Here is a 10,201-nt window from a genome sequence, read left to right on the forward strand (position 1 = left end):
AATATTTGTAATATATCATTTTTAACATCGCTGCTGCTCAAAATCCCAACCCAACAAGAAACATTTGGAATATGAGCCAGTAAAATATATCATGAAATATATTTTCTATAAACTTCACCCAGTGGAGTCCAAAGTTAACCAGTGATATGGGGTGGCCCTGTTTTGTTTCTGTCTCACCACCCCTTTCCCATGTTAATTTCTCAGTTACAGGATGCTTCCACGAATCAATGACCCCCATGTTAATTTCTCAGTTACAGGATGTTTCCATGAAATAATGAACCCGCACCCCCCCAAAAAAACCAAAAGCAGAAAGCGATTTGTTAAAGCAATGGCAAAACCATGCGTGATTGGAAAGTGAGATAACAAGGTGAACAGCTGGATGAACACAGCAGGCCAAGCAGCATCAGAGGAGCCGGAAGGCTGACGTTTCGGGCCATCCTGCTCCTCTGATGCTGCTTGGCCTGCTGTGTTCATCCAGCTCTACACCTTGTTATCTCAGATTCTCCAGCATCTGCAGTTCCTACTATCTCCGTCACTGGAATGTCTCGTTGAATTCGGAACATTCAGTAACACTAACCAATTGTGAGAGTAAACTAAACGTGTAATTGTCTTCGAGCCAAAGCTGAGGTCGCTGGGAACCGTTTTGTGAATTGACTTCAGGAATCGGTGTGGACTACACCGAACAGGAGGGGGCAGCAAATGATGTGAAATGAAGCAATAGGCAATAGCGAAAAAGACGGAAAGCAAGTTGTGGATCTAGACCGTGTTCCCCTCGTCTTTACTCTTCACTGATGTAGCCTGATCCAACGTTTACTTCTGACCTTCTAGGTTCTTTGCTCAGCTTTCTTCCAGCATTTTCACTTTTTGTATGTGACCAGTTTCCCCACTGAAATAAATGATACGCAGACCCCCACCCGTCGCAGCGACATCTCAAAACTTCATCTGTGCAATCGTACAACCAGGTGGTCGGTGTCACATTTCATTGAGAGGTATGTTTATGGAGTTCTTGCTCAGTGTTGGCTGCAATTCATGGAGTAATGCAATTTTTAAAGTCGTCTCTAAAGCAATGACCCCTGTAAACAACCGGCCTCTGTGACTGGTGTCTTGTGGAATACAGATTAGAGTTATACCGCCAGTAGGTCACGCCTCGGCGGCTGCAAAGGGGCTATGTGCCTCCGAGCTGCACAAGAGCGTGCACGGAGCTCGCAGTGCTCTCCCTCTGCTGGCAGACTATGACCATGCGTGAGAGCATTAGTGCTGTTTGCCAGTGAGCTGGAGAATCAGGTTCGCCTGGTGATTTCACAGCGTTGCTGGCCCAGACTGATTCTCAGTGTGGCAGCTCAGCCTGCACTGCGTTGTACTTGCCAACACTTCTGCCTTGCATATCAAACACGTTCAGTTTTTGTTTCACTCCCAAGGAAGCGACAAGGCCTCAAGAAAATGATCAGCTTTGGCTCAGCAGAACAGTCAGCGACGCATAAAGGATTTCTTAGCCTCACGGAAAGTCCCCTATCCCGTCCCTTGCTCCGCTTTGCTTGCTCTTCTCCTTTTCCCTCATCTGACCGCGTCCCTTCTCCATCCCTCGTTCTTCCTTTCAGTCTCTCCTGCCTCCTATCCCTCCCCCATTCCATTTTTGTTTTCCATTCTCCAGCTCGTGTTCTCTCCTTGCTCCTTGCCTTGTTCCCTGACCATTTTTCTCCGCTTCTGAAATCTTTCTCAGCCTCCGCTGCTTGATCTAAGTAGTTTCGAATTTGAACCTACATCATCAGTCACCAATTTCACCACGGGGGACATTATTGCTCGGACTAGTGCTTTGCTTCTTAAATATAGAACCACAGAATCGTGGAATAGTTTCAGCACAGAAGGAAGCTATTCGGCCCATTATAAATAAAAACCGAAAGAACTGCGGATGCTGTAAATCAGGAACAAAAAGCAGAAGTTGCAGGAAAGCTGATTTTTCAGTACAGATGCTGCCAGACCTACTGAGCTTTTCCGGCAACTTCTGTTTTTATTCAGCTCATTCTGCCGGTCATTCTCCTACCTTCTCCCCATAAGCCTGTGCATTATTCCATTTCACATAACCTTCTAATTCTCTTTCAAATGTCCCATTTAAAACATATTCTCAGGCAGTCATTACAGACCAATATTACTTTGTGTAAAAATATCCCACATTGCTTTTTTCTCCTTTTGGCAATTACTTTAAATCTGTGACTTTTCATTCGCAATCCCTTTACAATGAATAGTTTCTTTTGATTTGATTTATTATTGTCATGTACCAAGATACAGTGAAAAGTATTTTTTTGTGTGCTATCCAGGAAAATCATACCTTACACAAGTACATCAGGGTAATAGAACAGAACGTAGAATATTGTGTTACAGCTACAGAGAAAGTTCAGAAAAAGATCAACTCTAATATGTGAGAGGTCCATTCAAAAATCTGATAACAGCTGATAAGAAGCTGTTCTTGAATCTGTTGGTACATAGAACATAAAACTGTACAGCATAGGAATAGGCCCTTCAGCTCACGATGCTGTGTCGAACATGACACCATCTCTTCTGCCTGCCCTTGGTCCATATCCCTTCATTCCCAGCATATTTATGTGCTTACTGTAAGTCCCTTAAATGCCCCTATTGTATCTGCCTCCACCACCAACCCTGGCAGCACATTCCAGACTGCTATCACTCTTTGTATAAAAACCTTGCCCCTCTCATCTCCTTTAAACTTTCCCCCATCACTTTAAATGCATGCCCACTAGTTTTAGATATTTCAACTCTGGGAAAAAGATTCTGACCGTCAACCCGATCTATGCATCTCATAATTTTATAGACTTCTATCAAGTCTCCCCTCAGCCTCCACCACTTCATAGAGAACAACCCAAGTTTTTCTAGACTCTCCTTATAACTCATACCCTCTAAACCAGGCAGCATCTTGGTAAACCTCTTCTGCATCCTCTCTAAACCTTCCACATCCTTCCTGTATTGTGGCAACAAGAATTAAATGCAATACTCTTAAGTGTGGTCTAAACAAAATCTTATGAAGCTGCAGCTTAACATCCTGACTCTCCTACTCAAATCTCCGACCAATAAAGGCAAATATACCATACACCTTCTTTACGACTCTATCTACTTGCATGGCCACTTTCAGGGAGCAATTGATTTGAACCCCACGATCCCTCTATACATCAATGCTGTTTGGGTTCTGCCATTAACTGTTTACTTTTCCTTAACATTTGATCTCCCAAAGTGCAGCACCTCACACTTACCTGGGTTAACCTCCATCTGCCATTTCTCCAACCAATCTGTAACTGTTCTAAATCCCGCTGTTTCCTTTGACCACCTTCTACGCTATTCACAACTCCACTGATCTTTGTCTGCAAACTTACTAACCCACTCATCTACATTTTCATCCAAGTCATTTACATATATCACAGCAGAGGCCCCAGTACAGATCCCTGCAGAACACCATTATTCACGAATCACCAACCAGAAAAACATCCTTCCACCACTACCCTCTGCCTTCTAAAGGCAAGTTAATTCTGAATCAACACAACCAAGTCACCATGGATCCCATACACCTTAATCTTCTGGATGAGCCTGCCATTAGGGACCTTGTCAAAAGCCTTACTAAAATCCATGTAGACAACGTCCACTGCTCTACTCTCATCAAACAACCTGATCACCTCCTCGAAAAATTCAATTAAGTAAGTAAGACATGACCTGCCCTGCACAAAGCCATGCTGGCTGTCCCTAATTAGGCCATGCTTTTCCAAATGTGCATAAATCCTATCCCTAAGAATCTCTCCAATAGCTTCTAACCAATGATATGAAACTCACTGGTCTGTAGTTTCCTGGATTATCCCTATTTCCCTTCTTGAACAGAGGAACAACATTAGCTACTCGCCAATCCTCCAGGACTTCTCCAGTGGCTAATGAGGATACAAATATCTTGTTCAAGGCCCCAGCAATCTCCTCTCTTGCCTCTCTCAATAACCTGGGGAAGATACCATCGGCCCCTCGGGACTTAATGCTGTTCAAGAGACACAACACCACTTCTTTCTTGATCTCAAAATGCCTGGCATATTAGCATGCTCCACATAAATCTCACTATCCTCCATATCCTTCTCCTGGGTGAATACTGATGCAAAGTACTGATTTAGGCTCTCGCTCACATCCTGTGCATCCAAGTACAAGTTCCCTCCTTTATCCTTGAGTGATGAAGGGTCTAGGCCCGAAACGTCAGCCTCTCTGCTCCTATGATGCTGCTTGGCCTGCTGTGTTCATCCAGCCCTGCACCTTGTTGTCTCGGATTCTCCAGCATCTGCAGTTCCTACTATCTCTGGTCCTATATTCACCCTTGTTATTCTCTTGTTTTTAATATATGCATAGAATGCCTTGGGTACGTGTTTTCAAACTTTTGTATCTTCTGCCCAATGGAAGAGGGTGGTAAAAAGTACAACAGGGTGATTGATTCAGTGATTTATTGTTACCACATGTCTCAAGATTCAGTGCTCCCTAGTTTTAGACATTTCAACTCTGAGGGATCCAGTGAAAAGTATTCTTTTGCATTCTGTACAGATGGACCGTACCATACAAAATGCATCAGGGGAGCAGAACAGCATGCAGAATACAGTGTTACAGCCACAGAGAATGTGTAGAGAGATCAGAATTAACATTTGAGAGGTCCATTCAAAAGTTTGATAACAGCAGGAAAGAAGCTGTTCTTGAATCTATTCGTCCATGTATTCAAACTTTTATATCTTTTGCCTGGCAGAAGAAAGTGGAAGAGCGTATAACCAGAGTCGGAGGGGTCTTTGATAATGTTGGTTGCTTTTCCAAGGCAGTGGGAAGTACAGATGGAGTCAATGGATGGAAGGCTGGTTTGTGGGATGAACTGGGCTGTGTTCATGACTCTGTAGTTTCTTGCAGTCTTGGGAAGAGCAGTTGTTATATCACATTGTGATTCATTCCAGTTAGGATGCTTTCTATGGTGCATCTATAAAAGTTGATAAGAGTCTTTGTGAACATGTTAATTTTCCTTAGCCTCCTGAGGAAGTAGAGACATTGTTGTGCTTTCTTGACTGTCATATCTAGATGGGTGGACCAGAACAAATTGTTGGTGATCATCACTCCCAGGAACTTGATTCTGTCCGCCATCTCCACCTCCGCACCATTGATATAGACAGGGGCATGCCCTCCACTCTGCTTCCTGAAGTCAATGACCAGCTCCTTCATTTTGGTGGCATCGATGGAGAAATTGTTATCTTTACACCATGCCACTAAGCACTCAATCTCTTTCCTGTATTCTGTCTTGTCATTGTTTGAGATCAAAGCTACAATGGTGGTGTTGTCAGCAAACTTGTAAATGGAGTTGGTCGGGAATTTAGCCACATAGTTGTGAGTATATAAGGAGTGTAGTAAGGGATTGAGTATGTGGCCTTGCAGGGCAACAGTGTTGAGGATAATGGTGGTGAGGTTTTGTCGCCTATTCTTACTGATTGCAGCCTATGGGTTAGGAAGTCAAGGATCCAGTTACAGAGGGGGAAGCTGAGAACCAGGCCTTGGAATTTAGAGATGAGTTTGTTTGGAATTATGGTTTTGACGGTAGAACCCGTAGTCAATAAGTAAGAGCCTGACGTACGTGTCCTTGTTTTCCAGATGTTCCATGGATCAGTGTAGGACCAGGGAGATGGTGTCTGTTGTGGACCTGTTGTGCCGGTAGGCAAATTGCAAAGGATCAAGGCAATTTGGTTGGCTGGAGTTGATGTGAACTATGACTAACCTGCAAAGAAATTCATAATTGTGAAGGTCAGAGCCACCGAGCAGTAGTCATTGAAGTTTGCTGCATGATTTTTCTTTGGCACCAGGATAATGCTGGTCTTTTTGAAGCAGGTGGGGACTTCAGATCATAGTAAGGAGAGGCTAAAAATGTCTATGCATACTGCCAACTGGTCTGCACAGGATCTGAGTGCACGGCTGGGGACTCCATCCAGGCCGGTCGCTTTCCGTGGGATCACTCTCACGAAGGCCGATCTAACATCTGTGGCGGTGACCGTGGGTACAGCTGCATCCGAGGCTGTTGGGATTGGTGACATCATTTCACTGACCTTCTGTTCAAAGCGAGGGCAGAGTGTACTGTTGCCTGCGATTCTGTTCGACTTTGCCGCATAGCCCGTTATGTCGTATAGACTTTGTTTCCCCCAAGCTTCTTTCACTCTGCTCAGTGCAGATCCTTCATGATTTTGAATATCTCCTATCAGACTTTAGCCTTCTCCAAGGAAAACAGCCTTAACATTTTCAATTTATCTTTCTAACTGAAGTTCTTCATCCCTGTAGGTATTCTCATGAATCTTTTCTGCACTTCAAAGCCTTCACATCCATCCTAAAGTGTGGTGCCCAGAACTGGATGCAGTACTCCAGCTGAGGCTGAACTATCTTATACAAGTTCAACATAACGTCCTTGCATGCACATTTTATGCCCATATTATTTTAATCCTAGGTCACAGTATGCTTTATTAATCACTCTTTCAACCTTCCTTGCTACTTTTAATGACTTATGAAAGCATGTCTAGGTCCTTTTCTCCAGTATATCCTTCACAATTGTACCCTTTATCCCATACGGTCTCTCCATGTTCTTCCCACCAAAATGAATCTCCTCTCATTTCTCTGCATCAAAATTAACTTGCCACTTATCTGCCCATTCCACCAACTTGCCTATTTTGTTTAGAATTTCTACTATACTTTCCACACAGTTTTCAATGCTTTCAAGTTTTCTACACCCGTAAACATCAAAGCTGTGCTCTGTATGCCAAAGTCTAATATAGTAACATAATGAGGCAAGTCATGGGCCCTAATACTGACTGCTAGCAGTTGTCACCATGGTAAAAAATTGGAACTCTGGCTCATTTTTTTTCTTAGATGACCACAAATATTTCTTACACTATTTAGATCACTGGCTTTAGTTCAAGAGATAAACAGTGAAGCCTTTATGGTTTATTTGTTTTAGTTCATGACATGTTCAGCTAAGCATTTCTGAGGAGCAAATTATTGAATTGTACTAATAACCTAACACTCCTTGTTCATGTTTTAATATTTCTTCAAAATGCAAATTTGCAAAATGCAAATCTACATAATTACGAAAATTGTTCATAAAACTGTATTTCAAACTGTAATCAGTCTTTTTTCATTTATCCTTCATATTAGATCTATAGAACTTACAGCCCAGATTTTCCACATAAAGTTGGACACTACACTGAGTTTGTTTGATAAACTCCCCTTCTGTTTGCATATTTCATATTGCTAACTTTTGAATAAACATTGTTACCATATTTCAGAATTTTGATATTCAAAACATTGGAATGGTATAAATTTATGTTACAGAACGTGGTCATTAAACCAATCAACAATGCTGGCTCTCCAAAAGTGGTTTGAATTTGGTCCCATTTTTTCCTTTCTTTCTTGTTCTGCAGATGCATTTTTGTTATTAATGATTCACTAACTTCTAAAAGCCTGTTTTTTTACAGGGCATCATGTGCAATAACAACTCTCCGCATTAGAAACAACCTTCCAGCCTGAAACATTCAGTTGGTCTTGCTTACTTGAAGAATTTTAAAAGTCCAAAGGAACAAGATATCTTATAGAAGTAATCTGCACTCTACATCATAAAGTATTAAACATAGTTTCTGTAATTATTATAGTATGAAATATAATGATGCAACAAAGATTGGAGCATAGGAATTCATCACCCTTTACATTTGGAATAATATTCATTCATTGGGCTTGAGTGATTTTACAAATGGAAGTCAATGGGTATTTTGATACGTGTTAGTGCAAAAAGAAACTACACTTCTTCAAGTGAATGTACTTATATCTCATATGAAACAAGATCAATGAAATAAACATGCTTTTTAATTTTCATAATTAGTGTCAAAGGCCATTAAATCTTGCTACGCATTAATACATAATTTAGATGTTGTAAATACAATGTAAATATTGGACAACGATAGACTGCATATTTGATGCCATAGTACATTGTCTAAAATAATCATGTTGAAGTCTGCTGCATTCAGAATTCCTGTTAAAAACAGTGGGTAGAGACACAAATTAGTAGGAAATGTGTTCTTTTATTTATATACTCAGATCAATATTTTCGATCCACATCTCTTCAATTTTGTATTATTCAAAGGCATACAATAAGAATAAAGTCATCACGACTCCCTTTCCCCAACTAAGGATAAAAGAGTCGAGCAGATTTAATTATCCTCTTCAGAGACTTTGGGATTTCCTTGAGAATCATCTTCAGTTTCAGATTTATGATGATTCTCCTGATCACTTTGATATTGTTCCTCATACCCTGCACTGTAAGGGTTATACATATGATACTGATCATAAGATGTTGTCACATCATTAATATCATTTTCATAAGGACATGGAGATTCAAGGTCTGGATCACAAATGATTTCATAACGGCTAGTATCACGGAAATCCACATCTCCATCAGTAACAGCAAATTGTTGCATGCGACATTCAAAGTCACAGTCAGAATCTGGCTCATACATATCCTCGTTTTCATTGCGACAATCGGAATCATAGTACGGGTCACAATCTTCTTTGTGTTTTTTGTCATCATCATGAGGTTGAGAAGTATGACAGTCTGGATCGTAGTCAGGGTTACAATTGTGTTCTGACTGACGAGAGTCTGTTGCCATTCCACTGCAGTAAGGGTCATATGGATCACATACTTTTGCATGTGTTTGTTCATTGGTCTGGGAGAACTCATTACCGCAGTTAGGGTCATTATCGGGGTTACACTCAAACAGCTTTTGACAGTTTGAATCATAACGTGGGTCACAATCTTCTGTGGCTCCTCTGTTCTGCACTTGCTCATTAATCTGAGATTGTGATCTGTCACAGTAAGGGTCAACATTAGGATCACAGTTCTCTGTTTCTGTTCTTTCTTGCTGTCTAGCTCGATATTGGGAATAATAACACTCAGGATCAGTGTACAGATCACAATTCTCTGAGGTTGTTCGCTCTTGTTCCCTAGCTTGATATCGGGAATAACATTCGGGATTAGTGTATGGACCACAATCCTCTGAGGCTGTACTCTCTTGTTCTCTAGCTCGATATTGGGAATAACATTCAGGATCCGTGTATGGATCGCAATTCTCTGAGGGTGTTCTCTCCCGTTCGCCAGCTCGATATCGGGAGTAACATTCGGAATCAGTGCGTGGATCACAATTCTCTGAAGCTGTACTCTCTTGTTCTCTAGCTCGATATCGGGAATAACATTCAGGATCAGTGTATGGATCACAATCCTCTGAAGGTGTTCTCTCTTGTTCCCTAGCTTGATATCGGGAGTAACATTCGGGATCAGTGTATGGATCACAATCCTCTGAAGGTGTTCTCTCTTCTTCCCCAGCTCGATATTGGGAATAACATTGGGGATCAGTGTGTGGATCACAATTCTCTGAACGTGTTCTTTGTTGTTCCCTAGCTTGATATCGGGAATAACACTCGGGATCAGTGTATGGATCACAATTCTCTGAAGGTGTTCTCTCTTGTTCCCTAGCTCGATGTCGGGAGTAACATTCGGGATCAGTGTGTGGATCACAATCCTCTGAAGGTATTCTCTCTTGTTCCCTAGCTAGATGTCGGGAATAACACTCAGGATCCGTGTGTGGATCACAGTCCTCTGAAGGTGTTCTCTCTTGTTCCCTAGCTCGATATCGGGAGTAACATTCGGGATCAGTGTGTGGATCACAATCCTCTGAACGTGTTCTCTCTTGTTGCCTAGCTAGATATCGGGAGTAACACTCAGGATCCGTGTGTGGATCACAATCCTCTGAAGATGTTCTCTCTTGTTCCCTAGTTTGATATCGGGAATAACACTCGGAATCAGTGTATGGATCACAATTCTCTGAGGCTGTTCTCTCCTGTTCCCTAGCTCGATATCGGGAATAACACTCAGGATCTGCATATGGATCACAATTCTCTGAAGGTGTTCTCTCTTGTTCCCTAGCTCGATATCGGGAATAACAAGCGGGATCAGTAGATGGATCACAATTCTCGGAGGCTGTTCTCTCCTGTTCCCTAGCTCTGTATTGGGAATAACACTCAGGATCCGTGTATGGATCACAATTCTCTGAAGGTGTTCTCTCTCGTTCCCTAGCTCGATATCGGGAGTAACATTCGGGATCAGTGT

General features: G+C 41.9%; 1 long non-coding RNA gene across 1 annotated transcript; it reads left to right on the top strand.

Moving 5' to 3' along the window:
• The first annotated feature begins 735 nt into the window (after positions 1-735).
• LOC125484749 lies at positions 736-7,770 on the top strand. Its single transcript, XR_007263564.1, has 3 exons — positions 736-989; positions 5,656-5,715; positions 7,521-7,770. It is a non-coding gene; the product is annotated as an uncharacterized LOC125484749 (long non-coding RNA).
• Positions 7,771-10,201: the final 2,431 nt, after the last annotated feature.

The sequence above is a fragment of the Rhincodon typus genome, chromosome 13, assembly GCF_021869965.1.
Source record: "Rhincodon typus isolate 14 chromosome 13, sRhiTyp1.1, whole genome shotgun sequence".
Classification (NCBI taxonomy): domain Eukaryota; kingdom Metazoa; phylum Chordata; class Chondrichthyes; order Orectolobiformes; family Rhincodontidae; genus Rhincodon; species Rhincodon typus.